Here is a 7,727-nt window from a genome sequence, read left to right on the forward strand (position 1 = left end):
GGCGTACACATACCTCTGTCAAGTTTTCCTTAGCTACACTATGGAGGGCTTTTAAATACGTTTGAAATATCGGCAAGGCACTCCCAACGTTTGTTTAAATCAAAAGGGAGGGGATATTAATGAAAGCAGGATGATTGAATGACTGAGACAACGAGATGTTCGATGGTAGCAGTGGATGTTCTGCATACCAGGAAGTTGCACGATACCGCGGGTTATTTGAGATAGCAGGATGACGCTGCTAACATTGGTTTGGGTATTTTTGTAATTTAAAACGTTGCGAATAATAGCTGCATTATCGGCTGATCGTATAGCATTACTTTATGCTAACAGAGGTGTCTTAATATAACGGGCATACAGTGTATATCGCTAACCAGATCGTTTCATGAATTATCAAGACTTTTACATTTATGAAGCAATTTACGAGCGATTACATTATTTAAACTGAATTTTACAAGGTTCTATTGATGATGGCTTTTAAGTATTTGCAATGAAATCCGAAGGTCTTAAGCCTTGAGATCAATTCCTCTGAAACTAATATAATAACAGCAGGAAATAACGGGCGGGATATGAACGTATTGACTTTAACCACTGATCGGTCCAATGTGATCCGGCACGTGTATCTCGGTATTGTTTTGTTTCCGCTTCCGAAGGATATGTGCTCGACAGTGACACGAGCTTGAAAAACAGGTCATCGCGGTCCTCGGTCCTCAGCATGTGAATATGGTAACTTCTTTCCACCATGTTCAGCAAAGTCGTGATCGGCTCATAACAATGTGCGACCTCATCTGTGGTCTCGGAGAAAACGTAACAACCTATCAAAGAGATGAAGACATGATTGATCTATCTATCAAAGAGAATTATGCAAAAAGGATGACAAGCCGTACTTTGAACTAGGAACCGTCCGTGGAAGTCGAGAGGTTACAAAGTCAACAATTATTATTCATGATTTCATGTGCTGACAAAATGAAATAAAATATAACCAAACGACATGAAACAACTGTAGTGTCATGCAACGTCTTTCAAAAAGCCAGTTGTTTTTTCGCACAGTTTTCAACGCAAAGAGACAAAAACAGGATAACGTAAATTCACAGACATGTACAAATTATGGTTTATAGATCTCTTACCATGGTTATTTACATTGCAGATAATTACGATAATTGGACCTTCCTCATCTGTGACCTCAATGCAACGTTTGAAAAATAGCAAATCTCAAAAATGAAAACCACACCTAAATTTAGATCAAAACTGTTGATGATGGGCGTGCTGGTGACGATTGATAGGAAGTCCTACCTCCTCCACTATTTCCGTTACTGAGGAATGAAACATGTTAAGGTCGTCTAGCAAGTAATTAAACCAGCATAATCTTATTTTAGTATTTACATTTTTGACGAGAGAAGTGCGCTGTATTTCAGCACACGAACCTCTTAACCACAAATCTTACTTGCCATAACACGCTTATAAAAATCCTATTAATGCTCATTGGATTAACTCTCTACACCAATTGGCGGCTTGACTGATCGATCAACCTTTGAAGCGTCCGTGGAACAACGAAAAAGGTTGACAAAAATATGGCAGAACGCATCACAAGTCTGAGATAACAAAAGAAATTCGGTTCTCAGCAGTCTCAACTGTCAAGATGTTTCTAACACCGATACACCAGAGTTACCTTAATAAATTTTCAAGGTCGTATTCTGAAAATTGTGTCAGTTCTCAAACGCTCGAGCTAATTAGTGGGGGCGTGATAAAAGCCATTGATTGGGAAACGTGTCGAGTGGTAAATAGGTGAGAATGCTTACACGTGAAGCGTAAACAACGTTGAAAAGCTGCTCTATCTCTTCATCTCACTAAAAGGGAGAATCACTCGATAGCGAAAATATGGGCATGAAAACAGTTATTTTGATTTTGCCAGCTTCGAAAACAGTGACAAAGTATTATGACGATATTCGTGAAGTTTGGGTCAAAATACAAACAAACGTTTACCAGCGGGAATCCGTTTACACTTAACTTGTCATCTTAATTCTCTTTGACGTTGCTTGGAAAAAGATTTTATCTCTGCCGAAGCTTTATAGGAACCCTTGGTGTACTGAAAATGTTACAAACTGAATCCCCATTTCCCTTACTGATTGCCATTTGTTCCTTTGTATTTCATTTCGTTTTGAGAATTACAAAAGCTATTAGTTGCAATTGTCGACAAAGATCACCTAATCTAAGGCGAAATGAGGCACTGGTTACACTATGGACAGTTAGTGCTGAAAGTAAGCAGTTTACAACCCTTATTACACTTAAGCTTGTCTAAAAATATTTCGACAACAAAATACCTATTATGCTGCCAGCAAGTGTCACAGTGCCAGACGGAATTATCATCTAACTTGACAGAGTGGAATTAAAATGTTGAGCATTTTGCTCGTGGCTGAAATTTCTGCTCCCGGACTGTCGCGGGTACTACAAAGAAAACAGACAATCAGAGTATTGATGTCAAGATTTCCTCCTTAGGGTTATAAAGGGAGTTACTGCAGGAGAAAAGACAAATAAAAAATAGTTCCATGCACGTCGCGAACGTCCAAGTGACAGTTTAATGATAGCTGAGGAAACCGCACGACTTATTCTTTGAGGACCATTGTGATATCCAAATCCTGCTTGGGAGGACATCACTTCTACATAGGAACGAGTGCAAGAAGCATCTCTGAGAAACTTGCTGATAACGTCGAAGCATTGCGGAGAAACACAACATGAAGACAATAACTTGTCTGGTGCTTGCAGTCATCTTGTTGTCCTTCATTGCAGAAAATGGTGACGGAAAAATAACTATTTTACATGAAGGCCGCGTTAGTGGGAAACCAAGAAGAAAAAGTCGGAGACAGACAGTGAGAAAGAGGCCAAGCACAACAGCAAATGAGGACAATGGCAGTACTATTCAGAATAGACGACGACCAGTGGTATGCAATCATACTATAAATGTGTGCTTGTTACTGTTTCAAAGATTGCTTTCACTTTGGTCTCGCTATTTGTCATCAGTGAACGACCCCACGAGAAGAAAAAAATTGATTTGCGTATTTTTTCCTTTCACAGAAATACAACAGATGGCACGAGTCCCCACACTGGATGACTTAGTAACTTTGAAACACTGTTCACCTCAGAAACAAAGCGGACAAGATACTGTTATTGACTATGTTTTCTTTATTTTCGGTTTACATTAGGTGCAACAGCTAAAGACATTTTAAATTCAGCCAAACATTAAGAGAAAAGAACCAATTTAGATAAAATCATGTGCAGGCCGCGATGTGAAGTTGAACACCTCTGGACACTTTTCGGGAGCTGTTATAGAGCTTTTTAGAGGTTAGTGCTTACTTTTAGAATAAACCTTACCGATGTAAGAGGATTAATTCGCAAGTAACACCAGGCCGGAAGCAGAGAGAATTTTTGAAAAGACGTACAACAGTTCTATTGAACATTCAGTGTTAAATACAGTTTTGATAGAAATGAACGATACATCACCTGGCAGATTTATGCTCGCAGCTTTATCTTGTTTATAGTTCTCTTGTAATATTAGAAAAAGCCATTTATTAATGTAAATAAAATATCAACATCTAAAGTGTTGAAGTTCTCAATGGTCATCTTGACTCCAACAAATAATTTAAGCGTTTTATTTTCCGTGCGTAATATTTGAAAGGCTTTTTTTTTTTGCTTTCAAATAGTTTTGAACATAACAAAGGTCACTTGACGCCTCTGCCTCGGTATTTCGGAGAATACTAACAGTGAAATGAAGGTCGTTCCATTTTATTATAACTTACCAGCGACAAAGGAAAAATTAAATGATGCAAGCAGAAACTTCTGGTAACCTCGGAAGGATTAAATTACGTGTACTTATCATCTCATAATGCAAACATTTCGGCAGTCCATATCTCCTGCAACGCAAAACATACGATCGGAATGGCTAAAAATAAACGCTCCCATTTTTTTTGGTATCAATGTGGTTCGTGAATCGCCAATAGCAATTCATATTACAACATTACGTCAGAGGTTCAAAGTACTCCCTAAAACTGTGGCACTAAGTTTAACATTGGCACCAAATCCAAGGGTGCGTTTGTCATCAAAACACTTGTTTTCGGACCGATCGTACTGATAAAGGATAAGGGACAGACCCACAATAACTAATTATCACATACTGTATATACAATAACTAATTAACTGCTAACTTCATTACAATCTATGAAAGTTATGTGTCAGTGCTGTCCGTTTTTTTTTTTTATCACGATCTGTGAAAATCTTTCTCGTGCCACACGTGTCATGTGGTTTGGCTTGTGTCCTTTCATGGTTCGATATCCATCAGAGCAGCTTAGACACGTATCCGTGAAATGGCAACGATGTTCGCCAGATGTTTCCAAGGAAAACACGAGATGTCAAGAAGAAATCGATGACCTTGTACGCCTTTTACCCACTATTCGCCAAGACTTTTGTCTTTTCCCTGGATTCTCTTTATGATATTTACCTGATTCCTGCTGTTTGAGTTCAGTCAGGTAAAATAATTCTGGGTAACACTTGACTGGGAGAGCGATATCGCGGGCTTGGGTATGAGTTTTTTCCTTGTTTTGAAAACTGAATGGATAGATTTTCCTTTGGGTTATCCTTGCGTTTTGCTGCTGTCAGTTGCTCCCTCTCCCGCCCGCTGTGCGAAGTTTGACTGCTGCCTAGCACCTTCCCTCGTTCTCTCTTTCCGTTGTCGTGCTGATCCTGGACATCTCTGCCTAACGACTGCCACATTTTTTTGTACTTTCCCGTCTCCGAGTAACGACTCCATTTCCGTAGCGAATAATTTAGTTTTTCATTCAAGATAATCTCGAATGACGAAGATGAATCGCATTGTTCAAGCAATTGACTTTTTTGTTTGTATGCAGTAGCATGCTGAAGTGCTACCTCTGTTAGGCGTAAATCAGAAATGTTGGGCAAACTTCTACTAGTTGCATAGTTATTCGCACGTTTGTGCGCTAAAATGGAGTCTTGCTGCAGTTCACCGATTACCTGCTTCAAACACAAAGGTCGGTGTTGCCAATCAGCACCATGGATTGAGTTTTCATTGATGGGCTTTGTGAGCAAAGTCTTCGACACGGTTACCGCATCCAGACTACGTCGGTGCTCTGATAACATTTGCTTCCTGAACCGAGCAGTGCTTGACTTCCTAATGCACGGAAAGGACGCCTCTTCCTCCATTATTCTAGCGACAACTTGTGACTAATGTAAGTTTCTGGCCCATTAAACGAGTGAGTTGTTATAGTTGCTCCTAGTGCAGCTCTTAGCGAATTCAAAGCAGTAACTGGATTAAAGTTTTCATTAATGAAACAGTGCTTCCCTATAAAAGCACGTCAGGACAAGGACTCCACGTTGTACTTGAAATGTTCTACCACTCTCGGTGTAAAGGAAAAGCAACCAAAAGAGGGGCTATTATTTTTAAGTGGTTGCAAAAGTTTAGTCGCTAATGAGAAGTAAATGTTGTTGTATTGTTTTAAGGCTATTGTTCACTTTGTCCGACATTGTTAATTTGTGAACACAAAAAGGGTGCCCATTCACAAACTTTAATTACAATCTTGGCAACCCTAATTAATTGTTGTGTAGTTGCAAAGGCTTAAAAGTGACAGCACAAAATCCCGTGTGATGCATCAAAGTTTCCCATCGGATGGGATTCAAGAAAGTTAAATAAAAGATCGCTAAAAAACTCTCCACCGGTCAATTAACTCTGCCTAACTTCAATGCAGTCGGTTTCTGCATTTGCTTAATTTGCCAAGGGCAGCATATTCTATTGACATTCAAATAGGCCACTAGTCATTTTACAACTAAAAAGAATTGAGCAATGTCGGAAACTGGAACACTAATTAAAAATCTCTTCTAAAGTGCGCGTTTAATCTCTTAATCTCCTCATAGCTGAACTGACGAAATTTATGAAATTTCCTGTTATCTGGATTTCAGGTAATCTGAAGGATATTGGAATTGGGTAATCAGATAAGATTTAACCTGAAGTCAGATAAGTGGACTGTTCTGTCTTTTACCGCCTGATAAGTGATCGTGATCCCGTGTTTTCGAGTTCAAAATCGAGTCGGCGATAAACGTGAGCTGGAAGAGTGGAGACCTTAGGGGTGTTCCAAACAAACTTTCGATTTCGATATTGGGCAAACTGGCTATACCAGCTGCTTGGAATGATCTCGTAAACTGCTCTTTCACAACTGTTAGTCAATCAGATTAATTGTCCGGTGCGTATTTGCGAACAATCCATTCTAAGTGGCGTTTCATTTGCGGTGTGTTGAATACATAGACAGTTTGACTGCGTTTAACCATCAATTTGACACGAAAGCAGATTTTCACTTACGTAAGGGAGTTAACTTGTCAGCGAAGCTTTTATCAACTTTAGCAGTGTATTGAGTTAAATTGCGTCTATTTCTGAGTTCAAAGCAGAGAAATTACGTTATTCTGTCCACGAGAGATGTTGAATATAACAAAAGCAATTCACTTCGTGGCAAAAGCATCGCTCTAGACAAAAATCGGCCTATTCATTTAGTACATAATCTGATGACAAATAAGAAAAAAATCTTAACTGTTCTCTATCGCTCTTTTTTTGTACCTGTCATTGAAACAACGTAGAAGTGTCATACTGCGCGGAAGTTCGAGAGTTTCCCAAGGCCACCTTTCCCAATAAAAGTCTATTGCCTTAAAACTGCTCGGTCGTTCACCGATGTTTTAAAAGTGTATCGCTCATTTAAGCTATAATTAACCAACAGCTGGGAAACTTGCAACAAAATGCACGAATTGTCATCGGCAGAACACCTTTATCAGGTAAGTTTGAGGGTGTGACATAGTCTACGTTTTTCTTGCCGCGTGTCGATTGCAGTCGCTGGATATGAGCCTGAAACAAGGCAAAACTATCTTCGGCTCTACCACTATGAATATAGTGTTGACTATGCAACTGCCACTGCCAGAAGCTACCTCCTCCTGCAAAATGTCCTCTTCCTCTCCCTGCCAAACAGATCACTCTTTCTCTAGTATATCTACCACATGTAGCATTGTTGAAATCTATTTGATTTAAACTTTCTTTTTTAAGTAATTGGCCTTTGAAGGTAGTCCAAAAGATAAGAAAACGTCAGTCCTAAAAAGTACTGAAGCTATTGACCCCGATACCGAACTGAAATCTCTTGCTTTATTTTGCTTATTTATCTGTTACATCTCAGTTGTCATAAACGTGACTTAGAGAGCGTATTCTATCTTAACAAACTTTGGGCATATCACAAATATCCTTCCTAGCAGAAGTAATACATTCATATCGCTTTGAAGTACGAACGATCACCGCTTAGAAGGCGCTCATCAGACCTTGCAGGTTAGAGAGTGATCGTTTAAAAATTCAACAGTGGGTATGGAGGGATCCCGCCTGGCTGCATAGGATTAGTTTGCTTATAATGCAGATTTCCAGGCGTGTCTACAGTTAGGATACTGCGCTAGACAAACACAGATTCAAGCGAGAAGGATTTCCTTGTATGAGTTCACTCGTTGAACAATGCACCATTTGACAGCGTAATGAGTATGAATTCCCTTTAGTTCTCAAATCTAGTTTTTGTCAGGTATAAAATTCTACACGAAGTTGCTAGAAAACGACGTCGAATTTTTGGAAAACAGTGCACCCATCCCTTGTTCATCCTCGACAAATATAAAAAAGAAAAGGAAAATTGTACCGGATATGAAACAGT

General features: G+C 39.3%; 1 long non-coding RNA gene across 1 annotated transcript; it reads left to right on the forward strand.

The window, feature by feature from the left end:
- Window positions 1-2,135: 2,135 nt before the first annotated feature.
- Window positions 2,136-3,588, forward strand: LOC145479002 (uncharacterized). Its single transcript, XR_014048357.1, has 2 exons — window positions 2,136-2,936; window positions 3,070-3,588. It is a non-coding gene; the product is annotated as an uncharacterized LOC145479002 (long non-coding RNA).
- The last annotated feature ends 4,139 nt before the right edge of the window (window positions 3,589-7,727 follow it).

Source organism: Orbicella franksi, chromosome 2, assembly GCF_964199315.1.
Source record: "Orbicella franksi chromosome 2, jaOrbFran1.1, whole genome shotgun sequence".
NCBI lineage: Eukaryota > Metazoa > Cnidaria > Anthozoa > Scleractinia > Merulinidae > Orbicella > Orbicella franksi.